The 27391-nt window shown below is 35.9% G+C and overlaps 2 pseudogenes; one reads left to right on the top strand and one right to left on the bottom strand.

Annotated features, from left to right (window-relative positions):
- Positions 1 to 13740: 13740 nt before the first annotated feature.
- LOC102881837 lies at positions 13741 to 16215 on the top strand (annotated as a pseudogene).
- Positions 16216 to 20207: 3992 nt separating this feature from the next.
- On the bottom strand, positions 20208 to 20325 carry LOC112469314 (annotated as a pseudogene).
- Between the last annotated feature and the right edge of the window lie 7066 nt (positions 20326 to 27391).

Here is a 27391-nt window from a genome sequence, read left to right as displayed (position 1 = left end):
TTCTCAGTGTCATATAACTATCACCACTATTTCTAGAACTTTTTCATTATTACAAATAGAAACTCTTCACCCATTAAACAATAACTCTCCTTTCCCTCAGCCCCTTCTAATCTCTATTCTACTTTCTGTCTCTATGAATTTGCCTATTCTGTGCATGTTTTTAATACTTTAAATTTGTTAAGATTTGTTTTATGGTCCAGATTATGGTCTACCTTGGTAAATGTTTCATGTGCATTTAAAATTTGTGTATTCTGCTGATGGTGAAATATCCTATAAATGTAAATATGGTCAAGTTGGTTGATAGTATTATTCTTTTATACCCTGTGGATTTTTTTAGTTAAATTGTTCTTTTGATTTCTCACAAAGAAGTATTGATGTCTCCATGTATGAATGTGGATTTTCCGTTTAGTTCTATTAGTTTTGCTTCATATATTTTGAAGCCTTGTTATTGGATAGATACACATTTAAGATTGTTACATCTTTTTGATGAGTTTTAATTACATCCCATTTATAATTATGTAATGTTTCTCTTTATCCATGTTAATACTTCTTTTTCCAAGTCTTCAATACAAGCCTTTCAGGATCATGAATTGGAAGTACTCCATCTTACACTCCCCAGTTAAATATCTTAATCTAATTTTGTCAGATAACTACATTAGTTAACATGTTTCTAAAAACAGAACTGTTTGCCTTACAGAACAAGCTGAGAGCTGTGTAGTGACTAAAACATATACCCTCCAAATACAAGGCAATCTCACATTAGCAAAGGAGAAAAATTTTAGAAAGCATTTTATGGTCGTTAGTTAAAATAGTGGATTAGATGAAATTTGAAATACTATAAGGAACACTCTGTTGTGTTACTACTTACATTTTGGGATCTCTAGCCTGTTTCCTTGTCCTGTACTTCCCCAAAACTAATGTTCTAGTAAACAGCAGTGGGACTGAGCATCAGAGTGACCCCTAATGCCAGAGTACACACACTCCCACTCCTTAAATGCCAACCTAATTCCTGAGAGAGCCAGGATTGACTTGATATCTATTTCTGGATATCAGAATAGTGGAGTGTTTTGGTCGTTTTCAGTCCTAACAAGGCAGCATTAGCCATCATAGCTTGTTTTGTCAATGGTGGAGAAAATAGTATCACATCACCACCTATTCATGACTGTTATTTCCCTGGTGAGGAACTTTAAAAAAAAAAAAAAGAAGAAGAAGACTACAAACCAGAAAACATCTCTTACTGCCTAAAGAAAGGGAAAAATATCTTTGCTGTGAATTGGCAGAAAAGATAAATATGAAAACAGGGAGTATCTTTTCTGAGTCTCAACTTTCTCATCTGGCCTCTGAGAATTATGATAATGCCTGCCTCAGATGGTGTTGTGAAAAACAAATAAGATAATTGATAAAAATAATTTAATAAACTGTAAAACTTTCAGTAAATATTAGTTATTAATACTGTCTCATACGCATCAATAAGACTTATCATCTTAATGAATTAGTTTTAATTGAAAAAGTTGATGCTTTTATTTAGCTTATATTTTTTTCAAATTGCTTTTTTACTTTATAAAGTGAAGCAGTTGGCATTTCAGCAATTTTTTTAAATTTTATTGAGATATAATTGACATACAGCACTGTATAAGTTTAGGGCATACAGCATAATGATTTGACTTACATATATTGTGAGTAAATTATTTTATTAATTAATTAACTTGTTTAAAGCTCTTTGGAGTCCTTGATATTTTTTTCTTGTTTTTTCCCCCCGATTTTATTGAAATATAATAGATAATTAGTTGCTCGTATTTACATTGTACAATTCAATGAGTTTTTTAAAATTATAGTTGGCATATAATAATATATGTATTTCAATTGTACAGCATAGTGATTAGAGATCTATATAAATCACAAAGTGATCACCCTACTAAATCTAGCACTCCTCTTCCCCCTTATATATTTATTACAACATTCTTAACTATTTTCCATATGCTACACTTTATATCTCCATGTCTATTTTGTAACTATCTATTTGTACTTCTTAATTCCATCTAATAGTTCTCAAAATATTCTCTGTATCTATGAGTTTATTTCCACTTTTGTTGTTGTTGTTTATTTTGTTTTTTAGATTCCACATGTACTTGAAATCATGCAATATTTGTCTTTATCCAACCCATTTTATTCAGCACAATACCCTCTAGGTTCATCAAGGCAATATCTTTTTCCAACCCCTTCCTTTTAGTCTGTGTGGCTTTTTAATCTGTGTGCCTCTTGTAGGCAGCATATGAAGCGGTCTTGTTTTCTTATCCATTCAGCCACTCTATTTTTTGGTTGGAACACTTAATTCTTTCCATTTGAGGTACTTGTTGATAAATATGTAGTTATTACCATTCTTTATTCATGTTTTTGGTACATGTTTTTTCTTCTTAAAGAAGTCCCTCCAACATTTCCTGTAATACTGGCTTGCTGTTGATAAATTCTTTTAGCTTATTTTTGTCTGAGAAGCTCTTTAACGGTCCTTCAACTCTAAATGATAGCTTTGCTGGATAAATTATTTTTAGTTGTAGATCCTGGGTTTTCATCACATTGAATACTTGTGCCAAGTCGGCTGCATGGGGGGCACCAGGGACTTACAGGGGAACACTGAGTTGTTGGAGTGAAGGGCTGGAGGCAAGGATCTCTCTTGGGCAAAAGGGCTGGGTATCCATTATTCCTCTGTTGAGCCCTCCCCACTCCCAGTGTGCGGATGCAGCACTGCCATAGCTGAGATGTCATCAAACTAGATAACAGAGGTCACTCAGCCTAGAGGATTCCCTGAAACTCTGCCTCCCCCAACTCGTGGTCCCACCCAAGCCACATCCAGTTGTGTTATCCATGAGTACAGTGTTGCTTGCTGAGCAGTGCCAAGATTCACACTGGTGACAGCTGGTCTCAGTTTCTGCTGTGGCCTCTGGAGGCAACTATAAGCAAGGCATCTGTGGATTGCTTGCTAAATCTTAACAGGTGGCCCCAGAGGGGCAGAGGCTAGGACTCAACTTGGCCTGCAGCTAAACTTCGCCCTCTCAGGACTGTGCCGCTGGACACCTACTACACAAAGCCACACTAATAAGACCAAGAAACTTAGAATCTTTGGTTAGTACATAGAAACAGACAAAGAAAGGCAGCCAAAATGGGAAGACAAAGAAGCAGAAACCACATAAGGGAACAGAACTGAGATCCAAGAATAATGGACTCAAGCAATCTAATGGGTGCAAAGTTCAAAACATTGCTTACAAACATGCTCAATGAACTTAAAGAAGTGTAGATGAATTCAGTGAGATCTTTAACAAAGAGATAAAAAACATAAAAATGGAAATGGAAATTATAAAAGTTAGAAATGGAAAACATTATCTGAGATGGAGTATATTAGAGGGAATATACAGAGTGGATAAAGAAGAGAATTGAATCACCGATATAGAGGATGGAGAAGCCAAGGACACCCAATCAGAATGGCAAGAAAAAGGAAACCAAGATATAATAATAATTTAAGGAGCCTATGGGATATAATTAAATGTAAAACTATCCATGTCATAGGAGTACCTGAAGGAAAACAAGAGGTTAAAGAGCTCTTTGAAGAAATAATGATGGAAAACTCCCCTAACCTAGTGAAGGAAATAGACATACAAGCCCAGGAAGCTCAGAGAGTCTCAAAAAAGATGAACCCAAAGAGGCCCACACCAAGACACATCATAATTAAAATGCCAAAGGTTAAATACAAAGGGAGAATCTTAAAAGCAGCAAGAGAAAAGCAGTTAGTTACCTACAAGGGAGCACCCATAAGACTTGCAGCTGATTTCTCAAAAGAAACTATGCAGGACAGAAGGGTTTGGCAGAGCAAGCAGGTCCGTCACCACAAAAAGCCCGCTCTCCAACTAGCTCCCTTTAAGAGGCATCTGGAGCTGCCAGCTGTTGCCTTAGCCTCTGTCCCACTCAGCCACTCAAGGACAGCCTTGCGCCTTTGCCCCCTCCTACCTTCTATCGTTGCAGGGTGATTTCTTATTTTTCTTCCTAGTTGTAGAGCTTCTGTTCCTTTAGATCCCAGGAAACTTTGCTTGCTGTTTGCTCTGTGTTTCTGTCACAACTTTGATTTGGTCACAAGAGAGATGAACGAAGCCTCTTGAGCAAATTACTTTTTAAAGTCTTTTATCCTTTATATTAATTCATCTGCTTTATATTTTCAACAAAATGATTTAATCTATCCACACTATTTGCAATGAAGCCATATTCATTTAAAAGTATTTTAAGAATACAAAATATTTCCGCAGATATACATGGTACATCTTATCTTTTAAAGACTAAATTTGAAAAACTAACAAGCTTTCCTCAGCTATTTCTAAAATACATTGCCTCTAAATACCAGTCTTCAAGTTCTCAGAATTCATATACAGTCATCACTACAGCCCAAGATACATATTCAGCATTTTATAGTCTATGCACAGTATAGTTATAAAGTCCTTGTACACTATGTGTAGTTTTTGAAATATATGAGGTCGACAAAAATAATTTAATAAATTATATTTTTAAATAATTTATTTAGCACAAATTATGCTAATTATTTTTAAATTATTCAGAATAATTTAAAAATTTTAGTGTGCTTCAGCATCATCTTTTTGAACATTACGTATTGACATGAACATGAATGTTCATAGAAGCTATAGGAAATACTATTAAAAGCATAACGTGGAAAACTAAATTTAAAAAAAAATTTATCTTCCCTATTTGAAATTCATTCTGATTGAGATTTTCTTTGCAAATATGAAGTTTTTTATAATTAAAAATATTTAACTATTTGATTGTCTCAATTGCTTGCACTCTGAGTAAACTGGAGTTTTATGTGTTTTCACTAAACAGTGAATTAGGAGAGAGAGAATGCATTCATAATGACTAAGAATTGGCATTTGTTAAAGTTAAAAACAGTGATTTATAAGTGGATTGTTCACTTTATTTTTCAGTTTCTCACTATTAAAATCTAAGGGCTAGATTTTTAGATTGATGCATTTAAAAAATTTTTTAAATTTAATTAAAAATATGTTCTGCATTTTTTGTAGTTAAAAGATAAATGCAGATATTTCACTAAGATATATTATTTATTTTATTTTGTTTTATTTTTATTTTTTGTTTTTATTATGGTGACATTGGTTAATGAAATCAATAAGTTTTAGGTGTACAATTCAACAGTAATATTATTTATTTAAAATGTCATAAATTATATAGAATAAAATATCAGAGAAATGTGTTGAATAAATGTAGTAATAGTTCATATTGATAATTTTAATGAATAATTAATATATTTACCAATGTTTATTAAGCCCTTATTAAGTGCCCCTTATAGTTTTAGAATTTTATCTGATTATTTCATTTTAATTATCATAGCCCTCTGATATATCTTTATTTTACAGATAAAGACATTGAGTCTCAGAATATTAATTTATACATGTCAGGAAACTAGTATATGACAGGAATAATTTTGAACAGGTCTCTAACTTCCCCATCTGTGAATATGCATATGTTTATATGTATTCGTGTGTGTGTCTATCTGAATATACAAGTCTCTATTATTTTTACTTGTATTAAAAAAGGAAACTGGAAATATTTTCCTTTCTCTAGTATCTAATGTAAAATTTACATAATTTTTAAGAGTTTTCAAAAACATTGGTGCGTATAGTCACATTATGCATCTCATGAGTACATTTATGTTTTTATAGTTGTTTTGCCTCCTTGAAGGAATATTGTTATTTGATATTTTGATAGAAGTGTGTTTTCCTCTAACACAAAGGTATGAAAAAAGTTTGAAAGTTCAAACTACCTCTGAGTGGCCAAGAAATCAAGTCTAGACATGCCATAAAACATACTAAATAACTCACAAATAGCAGTTTTAAGTTTCTTTAGTTTTGAAAAAATTTTTAATAGACTTTGTTTTTCAGAACAGTTTTAGATTCATAGCAAAACTGAATAGAAAGTACAAAAAGTTCCCATATGTCCCTGCCCCTGACATGCAGAGGCTCCCCCACTGACATCCGGCTACTAAATGATATATTTGTTACAATCAGTAAACCAACATTGTCACATCATTATCACCCAACATCCATAGTTTACATTAGGGTTCACTCTGGGTATTGTACATTCAATGGGTATGGACAAATGTATAATATGTATCCACCATTATAGTATCCTACAGAGTAGTTTCACTGTCCTAAAAAGTCATCCCTCTCTCCCCCATAATCCCTAACAACCACTGATATTTTTACTATCTCAATTTTGCCCTTTCTAGTATGTCATATAGATGAAATACAGTATGTAGCCTTTTCAGATTGGCTTCTTTCACTTAGTAATATGCATTTAAGTTTCCTCTATGTCTTTGCATGGCTTATGGCTTAATGGCTCATTTCTTTTTAGTGCTGAATAATATTTCATTGTCTTGATGTACTACAGTTTATTCGTTCACTTACTGAAGGACATACTGGTTGTTTCCAAGTTTTGGCAATTATGAATAAAGCTGCTTCTAATACCTGTGTGCAGGTTTTTGTGCAAACATAAGTTTTCAACATTTTTTGGTAAATACCAAAGAGTGAGATTACTGGATTATAGGTTAAGAGTACATTTAGTTTTGTAAGAAACTGCTAAATTGTCTTTCAAAGCGGCTGTAGCATTTTGCATTCCCACTGACAATGAATGAGAGTTCCTGTAACTCTACATCCTTGCCAGCATTTCGATGTTGTCAGTGTTCCAGATTTTGGCAATTCTAAGAGCTGTGTGGTATCTCATTATTGCTTTAATTTTCAATTCCCTCATAACATCTTTTCATGTGCTTATATCTCCCATCTGTATATCTTCTTTAGCGAGGTGTCTATTAGGGTCTGTTGCCCATTTTTTAATCCCATGTATTCATTTTCTTATTGTTTAGTTTCAAGAGTTCTTTGGATATTTTAGATAACAGTACTTTATGAGATATTTTGCAACATATTTGCAAATATATTTTCTCTGTGACATGTCTGCTCATTCTATTGACATTGTCTTTCTCAGAGTAGAAGTTTTAATGAAGTCTAACTTATCAATTATTCATTTCATGAATTATGACTTTGATATCATATCTAAAAAGTCATCACCATGCCCAAGATTATAGTTTTCTTCTTTGTTATCTCCTAGGAATTTTACAGTTCACATTTTATGTTTAGATCTGTGATCCATGTAGAGTTAATTTTTGTGAAGGGTGTAAAGAAGGTCTATGTCCAGATTCTTCTTTTTTTTTTTGCATGTGGCTATCTAGTTGTTCCAGCACCATTTGTTGAAGAAATTATATTTGCCCACATTGTATTGCCTTTCCTCATTTGTCAAAGATCAGTAGACTATATTTATCTGAGTCTTTTTCTGGGCTATTTATTCTGTTCCATTGATCTATTTGTTTATTCTCTCACCAATACCAAACCATTTTGATTATTTTAGCTTTATAGTAAGTCTTGATTAACATTTTAGATCACGTACATGTAATGTAATTATTGTTATTTTAGGACTTAAATGTATTTTTTTGTTTTCTGTTCACTCTATTTTGCTTCTATGTGTTCTTTTTTCTACTTTCCAATGCATTACTAGAACATTTTTTATAATTCCACTGTTATGTATCTATGGTGTCTTTGCACATATCTCTTTATATAACATTATAATGATTACTCTAGGAATTAAATTTTATGTATATACAACTTATCAGTTTACTGATACTAACAATTTACAAGTTCAAATAAACTATAGAAACTGTGCTTGTCATTATATACATACCTTTACCCTCCTGTGTTTAATATAGTTGTCTTAAATATTTTCTCTACATATATTTAGAACCATATCAGACAGTGAGACATCATCCTGGTGGGCCTGACCAAATCAGAGGAACCTTTAAAAGAAGATGAGAATTAGAGATCATATTCCTACTGATCTGCTGCCTATGGGTGCTCTCTGGAACCTGAAAGTGATCCCAGACCAACTTCTAGAAAGAAAACAGGGATCTCTGTCTTACTACAGCAAAAAAAGTGAATTCTGCCAACAACCTGAATGATTGTTGAAGAGGACTCCAAGTCTCAGCTGAGAATCATAGCCCTAGACAACACCTTCACCTCATTTCAGCCTGGTAAGGCCTCGAGCAAAGGAACCAACTAACCTGTACCTGGATTCCTGATGCAGAGAAACTGTGAGATAAATCTTGCATTGTTTTAAATTACTAAGTTTGTGGTAGTTTGTTACACCTCAATAGAAAACTAATACACAGTTCTTGCTTTTGAAGTTTATTAGGTGGGACTAGAGTACTTTTGAGTCTAGGGCTAATTTTGTCTCACTATTGGGGGAAAACCTTTCTGCCCAACACTCTGAATTATAAGGTTTTCTACTCTGGCTAAGGGAACAAGAAACATTTCTACAAATGGATTAACTCCAAGGATTTTTCCTTTCAATCCTTTTGATTATTCTTTCCCCAGGCTCAGGTAGTTTCTTCACAAGCATATGTTAATCAGTGTTCAGCTGAAGATTCCAGAGGGAATCTCTTCAGGTCTCTGGAGTTCTTTCTCTTTGCAGCTCCAGTACTTTTCCTTGTAGAAAATAGGTGCCCTGGCCTTCTGAGACTCCCAGCTCCATCTCCTCAACTCAGGGAGATCAGTGGGCCCTGCCTGGGTTGCTTCTTCCTGAGCCATAGCTGGAAACTCTCTCTAGTATGTTGGGACAATCAGAGAGCTCATCTTACTTGTTCTCCGACTTACATCTATCACTGTCTTTTGTTACTTGTGTATGTCTTAATACCATCAATTCATATATTTTGTCTGGTTTTTCAGGAGGCTCAGGTGAGAGGATAAATCTGATTCTTGTTATTCTGACTAGAAGCAGAACTCCAGTGTCACATTGTATACTTTCAAATTTTCTGGTTTTCACTCATCGTGTTGTCTCTTTTAGATTATCCACTTGATGAATTCCTTATGTCACAAGGACTGATCAAATGTTGCCTCTTCTATACAGCCTAATCCCAATATCTAGGAAGAAATAACCATCCCTTTCTTTGTGCTCCCATGAACCTATTGTATCATATTTCTACTATAAGATGTATCACATTATATCCTAATTGCTTGGTTAAGTGTCTGACTTTCCTTTTGGGATGGGAAAAGAAATGGTTTTGATTCAATGAACATTGCATGAATTCCAACGAAACAGATCCATGCTAGGACTGGGGCTGCAATGATGATAAGATATGTTTTGTACTGTTAAGGAATTCATAGCTTAGGGAGGGGGCATCCTTTTAGGCCAAAAAGCCACCACAATGCCATAAGAGAGCAGTATGTGCAAGATGCTGTGCACTATGTGTAGGAAAAAAAACATCACAAAACAGGAGTCTGCCTAAGCATTACAGGAGCATATTCCTCTATCTGAACCTGAGAGCTAATTAGGAATCTATAGGTAAAAGGTTAATTAAAGAGAAATTCTACAGAGTAACAATGGGTCAAAATCTAGGGAGGTGAAGAGAACATGATGTTTGGGTAAAGGTGAGTAATTTTAACATGGCTATTTCAATGCTGTTTTCTTATTTGCATTTGTAAGTGTTCAGAAAAAGTAAACCAAAGCTACTTTATCTCTCAATATTCGTTGAGTGCCCGTTTTATGCCATGCTCTTCTAGATTCTTGGACTGTAATGAAGAGCAAAAAGAGGCCCAATCCCTGCTCCTATGTAGCTAAATGCCAATATCATTTGCTGTGTTTACTAATACAAAACATACATGTCAAATTGAATAGCATCTGATGATCTTACCGAGGCGGGCCAAGTAAGTAGTTCTTATGATGCCAACACATTAAGAAGAAATTCAAGGTTGACTTTATTTCATCACACTATTAGCTCATTTCTCATCACTAGTGGCCTAGGCATCTGCCTTGCATTCAGAGAATACTAATTATTAGTATTACTAATATTAGCTTCATCAGCACACAAGAATAATACTAATATTAGCTTCATCAGCACACAAGAATGAAGGAGGGAAGGAAGGAAGAAATAAGAAAGTCTGCTGTCCCTAAAGGCAATGAAAACCTTTTCTTCTCTACCTCCTTTTTTTGTTTTTGTATTATCCATATCATTCTTTTTCTTAGTCCATTACATTTAGCTTTGTTAAATACTGGCCTAGAGTGATACTGAGCAGACACTAACTTTCTCTTCTATCTACAGAGACCTGTGTTCATAGAAAGTGGGTTTCTCATGGAAAGTTTTTTGCAATTTTGATAAGCAATCTAAAACAAATATAGAAGAATAAAGGCCTGGCGGGGCGTGGTTGTTAGGGATGGGGAGATCTGTTGGACCTTATTACTAAAGAATTGGTGTTTTCTGAGTATTGCATATGTGTTTCAAATATGAAAGATGTCATTTTTAAAAGGAAGAGAGGGAGAAGAGTTTGATACTAACTTTCTCTTTCTGCCTTGATCTCATTTGAGATTTTTTGGCGGGGGCGGGGGGGAGGGAGTGGATGTCTAATGTATTCTTCCTCAAAAGGGCAGAATCCAGGCCTGATGCAATGTGAGAGAAGGGGTTAGTCTGTTTCATAAACTGTTAGAAAGATTTGAAAAATAGGCAATCTAATTGACTCATACATGGCTTACGGCCATTTAAATGCTTGCAAAATTGCTTCTTGTGCAGTAGTAGTGACCACAGAGAAGCAGAAGTAAAATAGAAGTGAGATGAGAATTCTTAGGAAATGTTTAACAAGACTTTAAAACTCCTGTTAAACATTATGTTTAACCTTATATAGAACTGCCCTTTGGAAAATTAAATGCATTTCAATGAGCACACTGAAAGTCAAAATTCACATATTTTGCCAACAAAATAATAATACCTCTTTGGTGTTGAAAAAATACATTATCTTTCAGAACTAAGTGCTGAAGAGAAACTTTTTTTTTCAAGAACTGTAACTACATTGTTACTTGGAGATTTGTAATCTGCTTTACACATTACTAAAATAGAAGTTGACATAACTACCGTGTTTGCTGTTTACATTTAATTAAAGGCATTACTTAAAATAAAATATATTTGGGTATTTATTTAAGCTATCAGCAACATACACATGTAGTACTTTCTCTATATTCATCTTTAACAAAAATTTACTTTTGCTGTCTTCTTCAAGACTCTGTCCTTACATTGATTGCCTTTATCTGATTATTTTTTAGTTTCTCTCTATGCTCTGCTAAAACTTGTCTCATACCATCATTTGCATCATTCCTTCTTCCATTTCAATCATACTCCAAAAAGTCTCTCATATGTTTGTGCTTTTCTTTTACTAACTAACAAAATGTAATCAGCTGAAATATAATACAATGAATTTATAGTTTTTATCTCTAAATTGGTTGCTTGGACATCAATTTGGAAGTAAGAAATTATTTCCTCCTATGTAAGATTTCATTCTAAAAGCTTAAGTTTTCATAATGACAACAATATAGTTACTCAACATATTCTTTGTTACAAACAATTATTTCCCTAGTTATCAAAGATATTTTTCAGGCATCCACTTGAATTTTTTAACTACTTTTGTTATTGCCCTTATTAGTTTTCTTAAATACTAATTCACTAGAGCTTTACAATATCATCATTTTGAATCACAATGAAAAACCAAATTTCCTTTAGAAGCTAAACTAAGAGATGATATTCATTATTAAAGTGATTTTTTTCTCCTAGTGATTTAGTTATGAACAGCTTTTGAACATTTCGTATATGTGTGATTATGACTTACTAGACTATGATACTAACTAATAAAAAGGGTTAAGCCATTCTAAAGGAAGAAAAATCTTATTAGAGTTCAATATTCCAATACACATTTTGCTTTTAAAAAGTCTTATTTAAGTATTTAATGTTTGTACAGTCATTAATTTATTTATAATTTTACTCTCTATATTAATGTATTATGTATAATATATATAAAGTTTCTTCCCTGGCCTCAAAAAATTTGCCCTATATGCTATGCCATAGCTAGTTCCAATCATTTGAGATTTTCTATTGGTCTTATGAGATATTTTGAACATTTTCCTGAATAAAAATCTTAACCATTCTCATAGAATTTAGGAATCACAAGTAAAATATGTGAAAAAAAGAAAGCTACAACCTTCAAATCACTGCCAGGATATGTCCTGTCCTCTTTTTCTTGGTCTTTATGGCTTAAAACATAGAAGCAGAGATCAAATGAAGTTTGAGACAAATACTACACTTCTTAACCCGAAGAAGGTAGGGAGAGCAGAGCTACAGGTCATGGCTTTAGTCACTGCCACTTCATTTTTAATCCTTCCTTTAGGAGAGCCAACAATTAAAGAAACATGTCTAGCCCATCTAGATGAAGAGTAAATATAAATAAATTTAACTCTTACATTGTTATTCTTTTAGCTTCCAAACATTAGCTGTTTGGCAGAATAATTTGGTTTCCTCTCCACTTCAAGGTTTATGTATATGGGCCTAGTTTTACTCTGGAACAGAAAGACTGTCACTTCATTTAGTGGGTAAGCCCTTTACCTGTGTTGACAGAACTCCAGAGGGCAGGCCAGGCAAATGAATGCGCTTGTTGCTAGGACACCAGGCTGTTTCCAGAGCAGCAGGCCATTGCTATTTGCTAATCTCCTGACTACTAGCACTACACCTGTTCCTTAAGAATATGTTTGTTTTCCTTCATTATAAAGCAAACAGTAGAAAATAACACAACTGCATGGCTATAACTTCTCCGTAGCTTTCCAAGAGGAATATAATACACCAAAATACAATTTGATTTATGAAAGGAAATTCACAAATCCATACAACACCTAAGCCTTCATATGTAATAACACATTTATCTGATTGTTTGAGTCATTCTTATATTTATAACTCACTATGTGCCACAGAAGATGTGAGGCAAAAATGTATATTCTTCTGAGGCCACCCCAGAAGAATATGTCCTACATGTGCTCATGGGGTGACTGTCTTTTTATGAATTTTTCAAGATTACACGTGATGACTTCTTATGGAACTCATCGTTTCCCGCCCCCTACTAGCAACTAGTTGTCAACAAAATTGCCATCACTACTGTCTCTGACTGCTAACTAGGGCCAGGACTAGGGGGCTGAGGCACAAAATTTAAGGATGCCCTCACTTTCAGGGTCACACAAGTGCCCTGCTACCAACATTTATCCAAAAGTGGTAAATACTTGAGTCAAGGATGCCCAGATCCGTGTCAAGAGCAAGTCTCCTGTTACTGATTAAATCGCTAATTTCAAGAGTTCTTAATCTTTCAATTCAGTTTTAACTGCTTCCTTCATTACCCTAAGACCAAAGTACCCTAAGACTAAAGCATAAATCTGTGGGAATTGGACTGGAGAACAATTTAATTGACTGACACTGCCTTATTCAGAACCATCCTTTTACTCCAATGCTGACTGTCCAAGCAGGGTTCCTTGGTCCTCCATGTGAACAACCTTCTATGTCCTAACCACTCTTTCTTGAAACATGCTCACACATTCACCTTGGATTCTAAGTGAATAAGGTTCAGGTTTAACAGCACATAATTTCTACCTTTTGGAAAGCAGCTTCACATGATACAGTATCTACCTAATGTGGCAATAAAAGCTACTGAGCCCCTCCCTCAACTAATTCTCTCCAAAACCACCTCCCCCACAAATCCCACCAATAAACCAGCTTGATGTCTGTCCTTTATCTGCCATCATCTACATTTCCTTCCAGAGAGAAGACACAGTTCAATATGCAGAACTTTTCCCTCTCCAGCACCTCCGCCCTCCAATTCCTGTACATCATTAGTACAGGTGAAAAGAAAAGCCTGTCTCAGTGGCCATAACTCTACCGGCAGTACTTCAAAGAAATTCAAAATGCGCAAAGACAATCTACTTACTTCCAGCAGCGAACATCACACAGTCTTTTCTCTGAAAGGATCAAGGGACAAACCATATATTCAGGTTTCTGCAGTCAGTTTAGAAAAACTTCTGAACATAGTGAGGGCAGATGATGCCAATGTCAAATGAAGTCTACGACCACTGTTTCGGTGACTGCTTGCTCCACCACCTCCTTTGCTGTCTCCACCTTACCTTAATTAAGCTGGTCTTGATGCCCAAGTCAGTGCCACCTTCTCAAGAGATCTTAAATGGCAAAGGAATTTTTGTCCACCACAATAGACAAGAAACACCAAAATAGCACCAAGAACCATAGCAAGCCTTACAGGAGACTCTAGAGAGAGACTTTGACCCAAATAAACACTGAAACCTTAAACAAAGAAACCTTACACAAGATCCCTCACCTGCAAGACACATTCACAAAGCCACTGGAGGGCAGTCCCTGGCCAGAAAAAGCAATTTGACTTCCTTCTGGCAGAACACAAAGCCAAGTCCTGGGAAAAAGAGGTTATAGACAAAGAACAACTCTTGACTTCGGCAAAGGAAGTACTTCAAACCAATCCAGCCAGGGCAAAACTTCCTGCCAGGATCTTCAGGGAGCTCTGGGCCAGAATTTAAAGTAACGACCCCTCTAAAATCCAGACCACCCAACTCTGTGCTTCCTAGGCCATTATCTGCAAACAGCGTAAGCAGCAGCACACCTTCAAATCACAGTGGCTATACTCTGGAACTTCCTCTGCCCCCAGTTGGAGGTGACCTCACCAGCCAAATGTTGAGTGATAAAGGGGAGATGGACAGAGCCGAGGTATCCGAGAAGTTAAGACTCTCATTTCTCCACCTACCACCCCAGACAGCTTATGATTTGCTCATTCAGGAGTCTCCTCATGGGACAAGGGTACTATCTGTTTGATAGAAGATGGGATCGTTTTCAATTTGCACTAAACACTATGGTAGAAAAACACTTGAATTCACAGATCTGGAAGCACAGAAATCCAAGCCACAGGGCATCAGGTCCCTTCCCCATTTTCAGGGCTTGACTAACCAATTTGCTGTCACTGAGTAACACTGTGGCTGCCTGAGTGTCAACTCTGAAGAGCATAATACCCCACTGCCCTCTCAAACTCATGGCCCAAAACCCCAGGCCGTCATGAGCTCAAACCTGGAGGGATGGCAGGCAGTGAGAACTTTGGAGACACTAAGAAGAAAAAGAATGGCCCAGACTCTTTTCTCTTTAACAAGAATCTAACTCCGCATCAGGAGACACCACACAGTATTCTCTTTCAGCTAGAAAGTCCCCTTCTGCGGCAGACGGACCATGCTCTTGCCAGCAGCCCACATCACCACCCCTGTTCCAGCATCTGTTTTACAGCCTTTCGGCAACCCCAATGCTGTGTATCTTCTTTTAGCTCCCATCAGTTCCAGACTCACCTCTTACATAATGACATCAGCCATGCTGTCAAACACAGCTTTTGTGACAATGCCGGACTGAGCACCCTCATGTCACACTCTACAGCTTTCCCTCATGTGGCTGCAACCCTCAATCAACATCTTGGACGCAACCATCAAAGCCCTATCCACTGTGTCCCTGATACCAGCCGTCATCCCTTCCTCATCCCACAAACCATCAAAACCAGAACCAGAAAATCCCCAGAAGTCAAAGCCCTGTCCACCCGCCTGTAGTGACAAGCCTCCAAGTAACAAAAAGAGGAAGTACAGTCCTGGACTTCTCGTCTTTCTCCTCATTCTCCTTGCAGACATTCCTCTCTTTGCCATTCTCAGGGCCTCCCAAAAGAACTACTTTGAATGCCAGTTCAGCTTTGAACTTCTATCAGGCGGGCCCTCCCACGGTCTGCCTGTATACAACTCAAGCAATGGGTGGAGCCCACTCAGTACCAAACTGGAGCCCTCAGGACGGACCTGGCCACCCATTCGCCCCGCAGACATATGGAGACACATGAGTTTGACAGGCAGCAGCAGCGACTCCTGTCCCTTCTTGGTGCTCTCCTTTGTAGGGGACCTCTCTCTGGCCTCACACGATGCTGTGTCTTCTATGCCTCTCTCTTTTGACAAATCAGAAGAGAAAAAAAAGCATAAAAACTTGAGTTCTAGCAGCAAAGCCTGTAAAATCACTAAAATGCCTGGTATTAATAATGTTCACAAAAAGAACCTGCCCAGCCTTCTTGCGCTGTGCCCAGCCCCTCCTCTAGGCAGGTTGGGAAAAATAACAGCCTAGCTTTGTCACAGTCCAGTCCTTCAAGCATATGCAGCCCAGGACACAGCAGACAGAAAACCACAAACAGAATAAGGACTCTTCTATAACAAAACTATGAAGCCATTTCCAAACCAATGCCTGGCCACCCACTCCCGCCCCAGGATGTGGTGCAGGGGTTGGCGGGGCTGGGAGTGGGCAGTGGGGTGTCCATTTCCTGGGCCTCGCCTGTGGCTCTGGAATTTCTTCTTTTTTTCAAAGACCAGTTTTTAGTTTTAGAGAAAAAGAAAAAGGCAAAAGAATGTGAATTTGAGATTTACAGAAAACAACAAACAAAAAAAGTAATTGATTATTAGGATATCAATTAGATAATTGAGAATCCGGTCTTCGCGGTGCCTGAAAATAGAGCTCGAAGAACTTCCCTTTTATTTGCCCAGTCAGCTCATCTTTTAAAAGTTTTATTCTGGAGGTTCTCTTAGCTTCTATCAGGGGCAAGATTTGCCTGAAGGCATCTGGACTCCTTTTCCAATACAAATAAGAAGCCCCACACATGTCAAGGAGGTACAGAAAGGGGAGTGAACACTCTCCTTACAATAAAGGTTTAACCATATGAGTAGTTAATGCTGTTCCATCTGACTTTGACTTGCCCCAAGAATCTTGTTTCACTTTACATGACCCCCAAAAACCATGATATTCGAATTCAGTTTCTCATTATCTCTTGCCTATACTGTACTGCCTCCAGGTTGTCTCATTCTGATGTCATGAACATTCTGATCAGATCACTTCCTCTTTTCAAAAACATGAAGATTCCCTAGTGCAGAGGTCAACAAACTATCGCTAGTGGACCAAATCCAGCTTCCTGTTTTTGTACAGCTTGTGAACAGAATGGTTTTTACACATGAATGTTTGCAATGTATTTGTTGGTAGACACACTAACTTTGAGCCCCAATTAAGTAAAATGTGATCCCCCAAAAGAATTTTATACAGTAGGCCTACATTACAAAAAGTACTCTATTATTTTTATTATATTTTGAATTCCATTTTGGAAATTTGTTTTCTGTTCTGTTTTATAAGTACTACTTACATAACATCCTTGATTTTTGCCTCTTGGCCTGCAAAGCTTAAAACATTTGCTATCTGGATATTTATTTAAGAAGTTTTCTGGCCTATGCTTTAACACATTCAGAGTAAATCCATATTCTTTAATCTGAGGCTCAAGATTCTATCTGACCTCTCCTCAGCCTCTTTACAGTCTCATCCTTGACCCCAACATTTACTTTCACTGGTCTATTTATTATTCTACATTTTCCTGCCTGTTTTCTTTGTGCTGCTCTCTTTCTCTGAATGTCTTTCCCCTTCTGTCTCTTGATACTAAAATCCTCTCTTTTCTGTGAGGTCTTCTGTGATTTCCACTGTCTGATTATATATTCTCCGTATCTGTTCTATTGCACAGTGTACCTCAAGTATAATCAGTCCTCAGCTAATTAGGGTAATAAGACAATATGTGTGTTTGGTGCAAGAGTGGAAAAGATAATACAGGCTGTCACCGTCAAAATATTGTTTGAAGTGGGTTTGATATAAACTTATTTGGCTACAATTACCTCTAATATACAGAGAGTACGTTTATTACTTGCCCTTCCAACAACCATTCACCCATCTTTTAATCACAGTCTGATTTCCAGTCTCAAGTCACATGTTCTGAGAGGCGCTCTACCCTTGGTCTAGGGTGAAGTACATGACAGTGGCTTAAGTTAATCAGTGCCTTACATTTCCTTTGTCAAAGTGGTCAGGGTGGATATAAGACCTAGGCTGATCCAGAGTGAATCTTAGGATCATTATGTGGAACACTTGGAAATATGAAGTGGAAATATTCAGCCCCAGAGCAACCAACTGTCTGAGAATGGAGTCAGAATAAAGGAAGTGAAGCCAGAATTGGAGAGAGAAAAAAAACAGAAAGCTGATAACATATATTGGTCCTCTATATCCAGCCATATCTGAAACTAGACCAAACTATGGACCTTAAGTTTAGCTCGCCATTTAATTCCTTTTTTTAAATTAACTAGTTTGGATGAGGTGAAAACCCCCAGCTCCCAGGCCACAGCCCAGGAGGGAGAAACACACAAATCAGCTCACTGGATTGAGGAGTCAGAGCTGGGAGCTTGAGGAAGCCAAATCGATTACCTCATATGGGGAAAAGCATCAAAGAAGAGAGAGCTGCACACATCTTCTCTCTCAGAGATTTGCAGAGAAGCCCTTAGTTTTAGGCTGCCTATGAGGAATCCACAGGCTGCGGAAAGAACCACAGGAAGGAGCAGGACGAAAAATCCCTAGAGGGTTATTTGCACAGGGCTGAGAATAGCTCATGTTCCCACAGGCACTGGTAAAGTCCTCAGGAGGGCACTGTCTCAGTAGCAAGGTCAAATTAGCCTTAGCCTTGAGACTGTTCTGACAAAGCAGATAAATGGATGCCTGAGGCTGGGGGTAGAAGTGAGAGATTTACGGCACACAGGAAATTTTTTGGAGTAATGGAAATGTTCTAAAACTGGATTGTGGTGATGGTTGCATAATTGTATAAATTTACTAAAACATGTCCAATGGGCATATTTTATCACATATAAAGTACATCTCAATAATGCTTTTAACAGATAACCAAACACACACTCCATGGATACCCCTATAGCATTGAAGTCATCTTCAAATATCTTTTATAATTTGTGCTGTGATTTGGGTATGTGACTGTGTCTCTTCCAGTTGACTTAAGTTAATCGAAGGTAAAGACTGCATTTTAAACACCTTTGTAACTTTTATAGTGGTCAACTGGGTTCTCTTCACATAAAAAAAATGTAAGTGTTTTATGACATATTTCTTGCTTTCTGGATTTCTAGCTGTGGCCCTTCCTTGCTAGCTCAACTAAATTGCATCCTATATTCTACTACCACCAATATTAGGAATATAAAGATATTATTATTATTTTACTTTGGTATAGTGTAAAGTCTTGTTTGAAGGCATTGGGCAGCAGGGTCTGCAAAGGCAGACAAATTGAGTAAGAGACAGGACCAATTTTTTGTCTTACTGCCTCAAATATAATGAATGCAGTGTGAAAAAAGAGAAGAGGACATATTGTTGTATTTACTCAAAGTATTCCTTCCCCTTTTTCATAGGACATTTTCACTCTAAAAGGAGAAAAATATAAGGGGACACATTTAAACATATAATTTATAGCAAAGAAAAGAAAAAAATTAAGTTCTTCCCAGAAACCAGAAACTCTACAAAAGGACACTTTGTCCCAATCAGATGTCAAAACACACATAGAGAAACTCATAAAAGCTACTTCAAATATAGTATTGCTCTGACCTGAAATTCTTGGGGAAAAAAATAAAACCAAGAAAATATCACTGTTCTATATAAACTAAATCAGAATTAGGGCATAATTGTGGGCAAGAGTCTTTTGAAACAGATGAAATTACTTCTGCCACCAAAAACAAACAAATCTTGTCCTGAGTAGTAAGTAGGTAAATCACGAATACCAATATTGTCTGAAATTTATATAGAGTACTAATCGCCTATCTTGATATCATAGTCATGAATTCTTTGACAGTCATCTTTCTCTTTTGTTTTAACTTAGAACAACTTCTGATACACTACTTTCTCTATTTTCCCCCATTTCCCCATTCGGGGATAAACAACCCACCTTATTAAAATAAAAATGAGAACTTTAGGAATGTTTGTCACCTAATAAACCTGGAGAGAAAAATTCAAAGGAAGTTTAATAAAATAAATATGGAAAATCCATTTCACAGGAATTGATCCAAATGCATTAATCATTAGCAATGCTGCCTATTGAACCCATGTTTGCCAGGAATCTTACTCCTGACACCTCTGTACTAATGTCCTCAGTATTCAAACTCAGCACATATTTATTACCATTCCTTTACTCTCTAGTAGAATAAACATGGCTGACATCAGACTCCTTTGCCTTACGCTATCTTGTGTGTTTCTGGTCTTTTTCTCCCTTACGGTTGTTTGCCACTTTTTAGGCGGGGCAACCCTCACAGATTGCAAAGACCTTGTCAGCTTACAATCTCTAATTTTTTATTTTTTACACCTATAGCACCTGGTCTTCCTAGGTGGTTTCCACCCAAGTACTAACCAGGCCCGATCCTGCTTAGCTTTCGAGATCAGATGGGATCGGGCTTGTTCAGGGTGGCATGGCCATAGACTCTTCCTTATGATTTCCTGGTAAAGTTGCTAAAGTTTTGGCAAGATTTGGATTAAAATTAGGAAAAAAATGGAATATCTGGGATTATTCTAGCCCATTTTAATGAAGTTAGTTATATTTTTCTTATTAGGACTTAACTTGCCCATTTATTTACAAGGCTTAATTATGCTATACACTGTTACCTAAAATAATGAGCTAAGAAATATATTCTAATTCACTTTTACATTAGTTTGCCTTTATGCCATCTTTTTTGTCTTCTCTCATGCTCCATAGAATTATTAAGTTTTGCTATAAATTTTGCATAATATGCACCAAAATATTGAAAAAAGGCTAAAGGTATTAAGGTGTTTTGTTTGTTTGTTTTTAAACTGGAACCTAGGTTTAAAATAAAAACTATGTTAATATTGATCCCAATGTATTTAGCAACTTAGCTTCTTTGCTTATGGTTATGTATTTTGTTGTCTCATGTCAACTATCCAGTGAATTACAATCATGGAATTCTCTGATACATCCATGGTCAGACTATATCCACGTCAGACCATAAAGGCAGGAATGATCTTATACATAGACAGGCAACCCTCCTTTATGATATATTTAAGGGATCCCAGGAAATGTAGCTCTTTTTGAGTACCTTCTCCATGTGCTGGTTGATGCCTGAAATCCACTATACTAATAGTAAGTAGAAGTAAACCTAGTAGTGGTAGCAGCAGTAGTTGCACTGACCACATATTAAGCAGCTACTGTGTGCTAGACTCTGAGGCTTGCTTTTTATATGTTTTATAATTTAACCTGAAATTTTTGCAAGGGCGGGATTATTTGCCCCCAATTTACAGGCTATGGAAGTTAAGTTCAGTGATATTAAATAACTTGCTTAAGCTTACTCAACCAATGGAGGACAAAACTGAGATTTCAAGAGGTATGGGGCACTCTAAAGCTTTCTACTGGTCCACATAGCCTTTCAATGGTTAGAATGTCTTTTTGTCATCCAAAGATACAAATAGGCAGCCAACAGATGAATGCAACTTAGCCCTCAAACAGTAGAAGTTTGGTATTTTTTAAACTGAGAGATTTTTCACAAAAATCTGAATTGTAAATGAAATATCAGAAGAATACTTGAGCCCACACACCCACTTAACAACAGTAGGCAGGAGCTGCGTGCCCTCTCTGAGAGAGGTCTGTGTTCTCCTTTGTCTTGGTCCCATCACCTTCCTGCTTTCCTTAAATACCATCCCCTTTGCTCATTTACATCACCTGTCCAGCCCCTGTGACATTTGATTTAATTACCACTGCTTTCAGTGTAGGCTTTGATACCCTAATTACCTTTGGGAGGAACATATAAAACCATATTAGCCATTTGTTTTTCATTGGGAATATAGCTGATATATCTTGAGATATATCAGAAAAGAAGAAACTGTTGGAATTAAATGGAAAGGAAAGGGATGAGGACTAAGGGAAGAGGAGATTCTTAATGTCAAGTATAGATTGTCTCTTTCACAAGTCTGCCAGGAGATGTTTTTGCAAGGAACAGCATTTCTCATGTTAAGGAGAGGTGAGACCACTTGTCTGTAAGAGCCCAGGCACAGAGCTCCTGCCTTCATATCTTCATCATGATGTAGCCAGGCCTTTGGCTCTTCCTCATTCACATTATTAATAATCTTGAAATATTACATTAGTAATAATTCCTTATATTTATAAATCACTTAACAATTTGAAAGCACTTTCACTTTCATAGCTCAGTTATTTTGGTTCTCATAATAACTCTGGAGGTAGTCAGGTAGGTGTTATTACTCACATATTTCAGATGAGGAAAACAAGTCTTAGAGAGTGAGGTAACACAGTTAGTAAATGATGGAGCTGGGACTAGAATCCGGTCTCCTAACACGGAGCCCGGCTGCCCTTTTGCATTTTATCTTGTTGACTGTGCTGCCTTCTCCCCTGCACAATAATTACCATTTCCTCTTTTAAAAATATTAGCGTAATTGAGATTAATTATACCTCTAATTTTTACTGTTCTGTTTTTCCAAAATTTTATACCACTTTTTTTCTAATATATCATTAGGAAAAAACCTCAACCATGAGACATTTTTCTTGGCATTGTACTATTTTTCTTGGGTCATCATAGAAAAAATGAAAAGCAGTTGTGTTAAATTTTGAGGATGCTTGGCTACATACACATCCTCCATAAGATTTGGCCAGATTATTTCTAGTCATATAAAAATTCTGCAAGTTTAATTTACTGCTTGAAGGTTGATGTCTTTTTTTTTTTTAAGTTTGTCTATCTTTCCCAGTAAGATTTCTAGATGCATTCAAATGGAAAAGAGGAAAATATGTTGGCAACACAGCATATTGTGCCATAGTGCATCTGAATACAAGCCACATGAAAGCAGTTTAATTTCCTTCTGGGTCTTGTAAGGAAGGGAAAGTCAATATAATTTGTTTTTTGAGGCTTCGATTCCATTCCAGGTGACAGCCTCACCAACATATTAGAAAAATGATCTGAGCAATGTTATCACTGGGGAGGGGTAGCATAAGTGTTAGTAATCAAAACATATGGGCATGTGTTAGAAGGAAAGAAAACACATTTCTCACAGAACATTAGGTGCATAGAGTATGTAGGAACAGTTTTAAGATAACATTAGACTATATTATTAGGAATTCTGTTTTAATTTCAGTTTGGCATTTTATAATTTAGAAAGAATAGGGGGGAACTTGAAAACATGAAGGAAAAAGCGAAGACTAAATTAGTAGAATTTAGAAAGAGTTTGAGGAGATGTAATGTTAGAGAAGATCAAAAGGCAATTGAGATGCGTTCAAAATAAACAAAGAGTCTCTATGATTAGGAGTCCTCTCCACAATTGAGATATTTGGTCTATGAACTTTGTGACAATACAAGTGACTGGTTGCTTCATATTTAAATAATATTTAAACATGGTTTTAGAAATCATGCTGCTAAATACTTGTTACTGATTTATAGATTTAGGATCTATAACTTAGGGTCTGCTCCCAATGATAAATGGTGAAAGGTTGCTTCTCAACTTCTAAAGAAATAGTTATTTTACTATTTATACATGACTCGTAATGAAACACTACTTCTAATTTTACTAAAGAGATCTGCTTTTAAAATCTGAAATAAAATCATGGGGCTACATTAAAAATTTCTTCCACATATCTGAAGACGCAAAATCTCTGTTTTAGCATGCTGGACTTAAAACCACTTCTACCTTCGAAATTCATCAAGGCAAGCTGCACTCTGTATACTATATCACTGCCATCATCATCTCTGGTTTTCTTTCCATTGCCTTTCTTGACTCGGTGGCTGCATTCTCACACATATCACACTGACGGTAATAACAATGTTTGAGGGTCCAACAGAATATTTTGAAATACCAGCATTGTAGGAACTGCTTATTTGACAGAAGTGAATAATAAATAATAAAGGCAATAAAGAGTAACTGCATGCTTGTCTCTGACACAGAAGTTACAACCTTATTGGGACAGGCACTCTTTGAGGGCAGGGTACCTAGTATTAAAGTGCCCGATCTGTTATTTATGGAATAATTTTCTTGAAGTATTAGATTCTTTTTAATAAGGACCTAATCTTGTAGTTTGGAAATGTAAAGTGGTATCTATAAATTGGTATGGTTGTATAAATGATAAAGGTTTTGTTTTTTTTTTAACCTTGCAATGTTTGGCTTAGAGAAAACAACTCTTGAGAGAGAAAAAGTAAAGTTTGGTCAGCCCACTGTTAGATTGTTAGTTTCACATTAGGAGTAACAATGATAGATTATTACCATGGCTGGAATAAAATTTTGTATCAAAAATTTTATTTTACATGTGGGAAGGAAAACTCCAGTCTTAATTTTTGAACTCTTTAATTCCTATAGCCTTCAGGATTTGTGCACAAAGGCATCTGCTGGCATGTTCTTGAAGGACTGCTATTTTGCTAGGCTCCTTGAAACCCAGTTTACTCATTCTTCAAGAGCCAAATGAAAGAAAATATGTAAGTACAAAAATTATCCTCATGGTATTACTACTATAATAGAAACTTGGAAATAAACCTAAATATCCTACGGTAGAGTCTAATTAAATGAGAGGTGGTATTTTCTTATTCTGAAATACTATGGAGCCACATTTATTGTTTTTGATAGTTAATGATTTGAGAAAATGCTCATGATATAATGCTGATTGACAGTATTGACAACAAAATTATATATACTATATGAAGTCAGTTCATAAACCTACACATGAAGAAAATACTGCAGAATGTTAACAGTTATTTTCTCTGGTGGTGGGATAGTAAGTGATTTTTATTTTTTATTTTTTAGAGACTTTTCTATGTTTTTACAATTCTTTACAATGAATTTGTTACTTTCACAATTGAAAAGAAAACCAACAAATGACATTGTAACTTTTAAAAGATCAAGCAGATCTTTTAAAAGATCAAACTTTTAAAAGATAATGCATCCTCTCTGAGGCCTTTACCAACAGATATTATTTGTTCCCCCTCCATGTTCACATAACACTCAGTAACCATTCTCCACTCTGAGCCAGAATAATCTTCCTGAAAAGTAAATCTTATGACTCAGCAATTCCACTCCTAGGATATACTCAAGAGAAAACACGTGACCAACCACTCAAAAATTTATACAACAAATGTTCATAGCAACATCTGTCGTAATAGCCAAAATGTGGATGTAACCTAAATATCCTGATGAATGGATAAATAAATGTGGTATATTCTTACGATGGGTGATAGCCAAACCATTATATGTCTAAATCCTAATCCTCAGAATCTGTGACTATGTTATATTACATGCCAAATGGGGAATTAAAACAGCAGATTGCCAAGCAGCTGACCTTAGAATAGAGAGATGATTCTAGATTATCCATGTGGCCCCAGTGTAATCACAAGGGTCCCTAAAGTGGAAGAGGGAGGCAGAAGAAAACATTGGGTTATTCAGTGTGAGAAGGACACCCTCTGTCATTGGCTTTAAAGATAGAATAAGGGAACCACTAGCCAAGGAATGCAGGAAACCTCTAAAAGCTGAAAAAGGCAAAGAAACTGAAGTTCTCTTCTAGAACTTCCAGAAAGAAATGCATCCCTGCCAACACCTTAATTTTAGCCCAGTGATGCTAACATCAGACTACTGACCTAAAGAACTGTGAGATAATAAATTTGCATTGTTTTAAGACACTAAGTATTATTAGTTATATATTAGTTATATAGTTATATAAGTGTTAAATTGTTATAGCTGCAATAGTAAAGTAAAACAAATAGAATATTATTCAACAATAAAAAAAATGAATACTGATACATGCTACAACATGGATAAACTATGAAAACATTAAGCTAAGTTAATGAATCTAGTCATAAAAGTCCACATGTTGCATGATTCCATTTCTATGAAATGCCCAGAAAAGGCAAATCTATAGGTACAGGTCTAGTGGTACTTTAAAGCTGGGGCCAAGGTGGGGTGGGATGTGACTGCTATCAAGTAAACAGTTTCTTTTTGGAGTGATGAAATGTTCTAAAACTGATTGTAAAGATAATAGCACAGTTCAGTGAGTATACTAAAAACTGTAATGGTATGTGTATTATTTCTCAATAAAGTATGTATATACACACACATATATGTATATGTGTATGCTCATACATATGTGTGTGTATATATTCTCTGATGAAAAATCTTCAATGGTTTGAATAAAATACGAATGCTTAGAACAGCACACACAGCCCTTCATTATCTGGCCTGTATTCTTCCCAGCTGCATCTCTTGCCACTTTCTAATATGTACCCAAGAATCCAGACATACTAAATGATTTGCAGTTTTCTTGATCTCTCTCTGTACCTTTTCAAAAGTTGCTTTTCTACCTAGAACATCTTCATCCTTCTTCTTCTTACTCCTGTTATTTTTCAGAACTCAGTTAAAATTGCATCTACAAGGAGCTTTTCCTGTGCAATCCCACAAGGATAGGTTAGGTATCCTATAGTAATTTCTTCTATATTTATCTGTCTTCTCTATTAGACTATAAGCTCGTAAAATCTTATGTCTTATTCTTAATAGCTAGTATAGCATCTGGAACATGCTGGCAGTAAATTGATTCTAAAGTATTTATTTATGAATTAATATCTTAATTATATTACACATTGTATTTTTTGTATCCTTATCTCTTAAATAGATTGTGAGCGTCTTGCTCTTATTTACCTTTGTATTCCCCCGGCAACACAATGCCAAGTTTATAATAGTTATTCTATAAGAGAATGAATGAATAGATATTATGCATAGTCATTTTTAGGCACCTTAACAAATTTATCAGATGTGACTACCCAGAACACAGTTAAGCTTTAGCTATGGTACTTTTTGCTTTTTTAAAGACACTGACATTTTAATGAATTTCTGAAAGCCACAGAATGTTTTTAAAAAATGACTGCATATGCTGCAAGTGTGATTTAAGTATATATAAATATATCAGTAATTTAGGTTACCTAATTTATAAATAAAAATTTCATTCTACGGAGACATATTATTTGTAAAGTAATAGGCTCAAGTTGATTAAAACTCACACATAGTTTAAGTAATTTAACAATTGAACATCTTTGCCCAACAGAAACTAATTCAAAACAATCTGTCTTTGTTTGTAGGATATGATTGAATCCCCAGCAGCAAATAGAATTCACTGGTCCATTATACTAACACAAAGGCTGTTAGAATGTGCATGCCTGGTGAGTATTAAGCACTGACATTCAGGGTCGGGTAAAACAGTGTTTTTTAAACTCAATCAGTCTTTATTACCGAAGCAATAACAAATACTCTCATAGAAATCATCTCCATGCTCATCACATCACAGAGAGTTCATATAATTAAAATCCGAATGGCTACATTCAAATGATCGAATATATTTTCTATATAAGATAATAATAAAATGTTAATTTTGAAAGCACTGTAAGGACAGCTGATTCAGGAAGACTTATGAGAAATAACCATATTATATATCCATTTTCAGATGAGGAAACTAGGGAACAGAAATGCCAAGTGACTTGCTCAAGGGCACATCAATAAAAAGTG

The sequence above is a fragment of the Pteropus alecto genome, unplaced genomic scaffold, assembly GCF_000325575.1.
Source record: "Pteropus alecto unplaced genomic scaffold, ASM32557v1 scaffold146, whole genome shotgun sequence".
NCBI classification, from domain to species: domain Eukaryota; kingdom Metazoa; phylum Chordata; class Mammalia; order Chiroptera; family Pteropodidae; genus Pteropus; species Pteropus alecto.
Note: the sequence above shows the minus strand (reverse complement) of the source record. Positions and strands in the feature narration are given on the sequence as shown.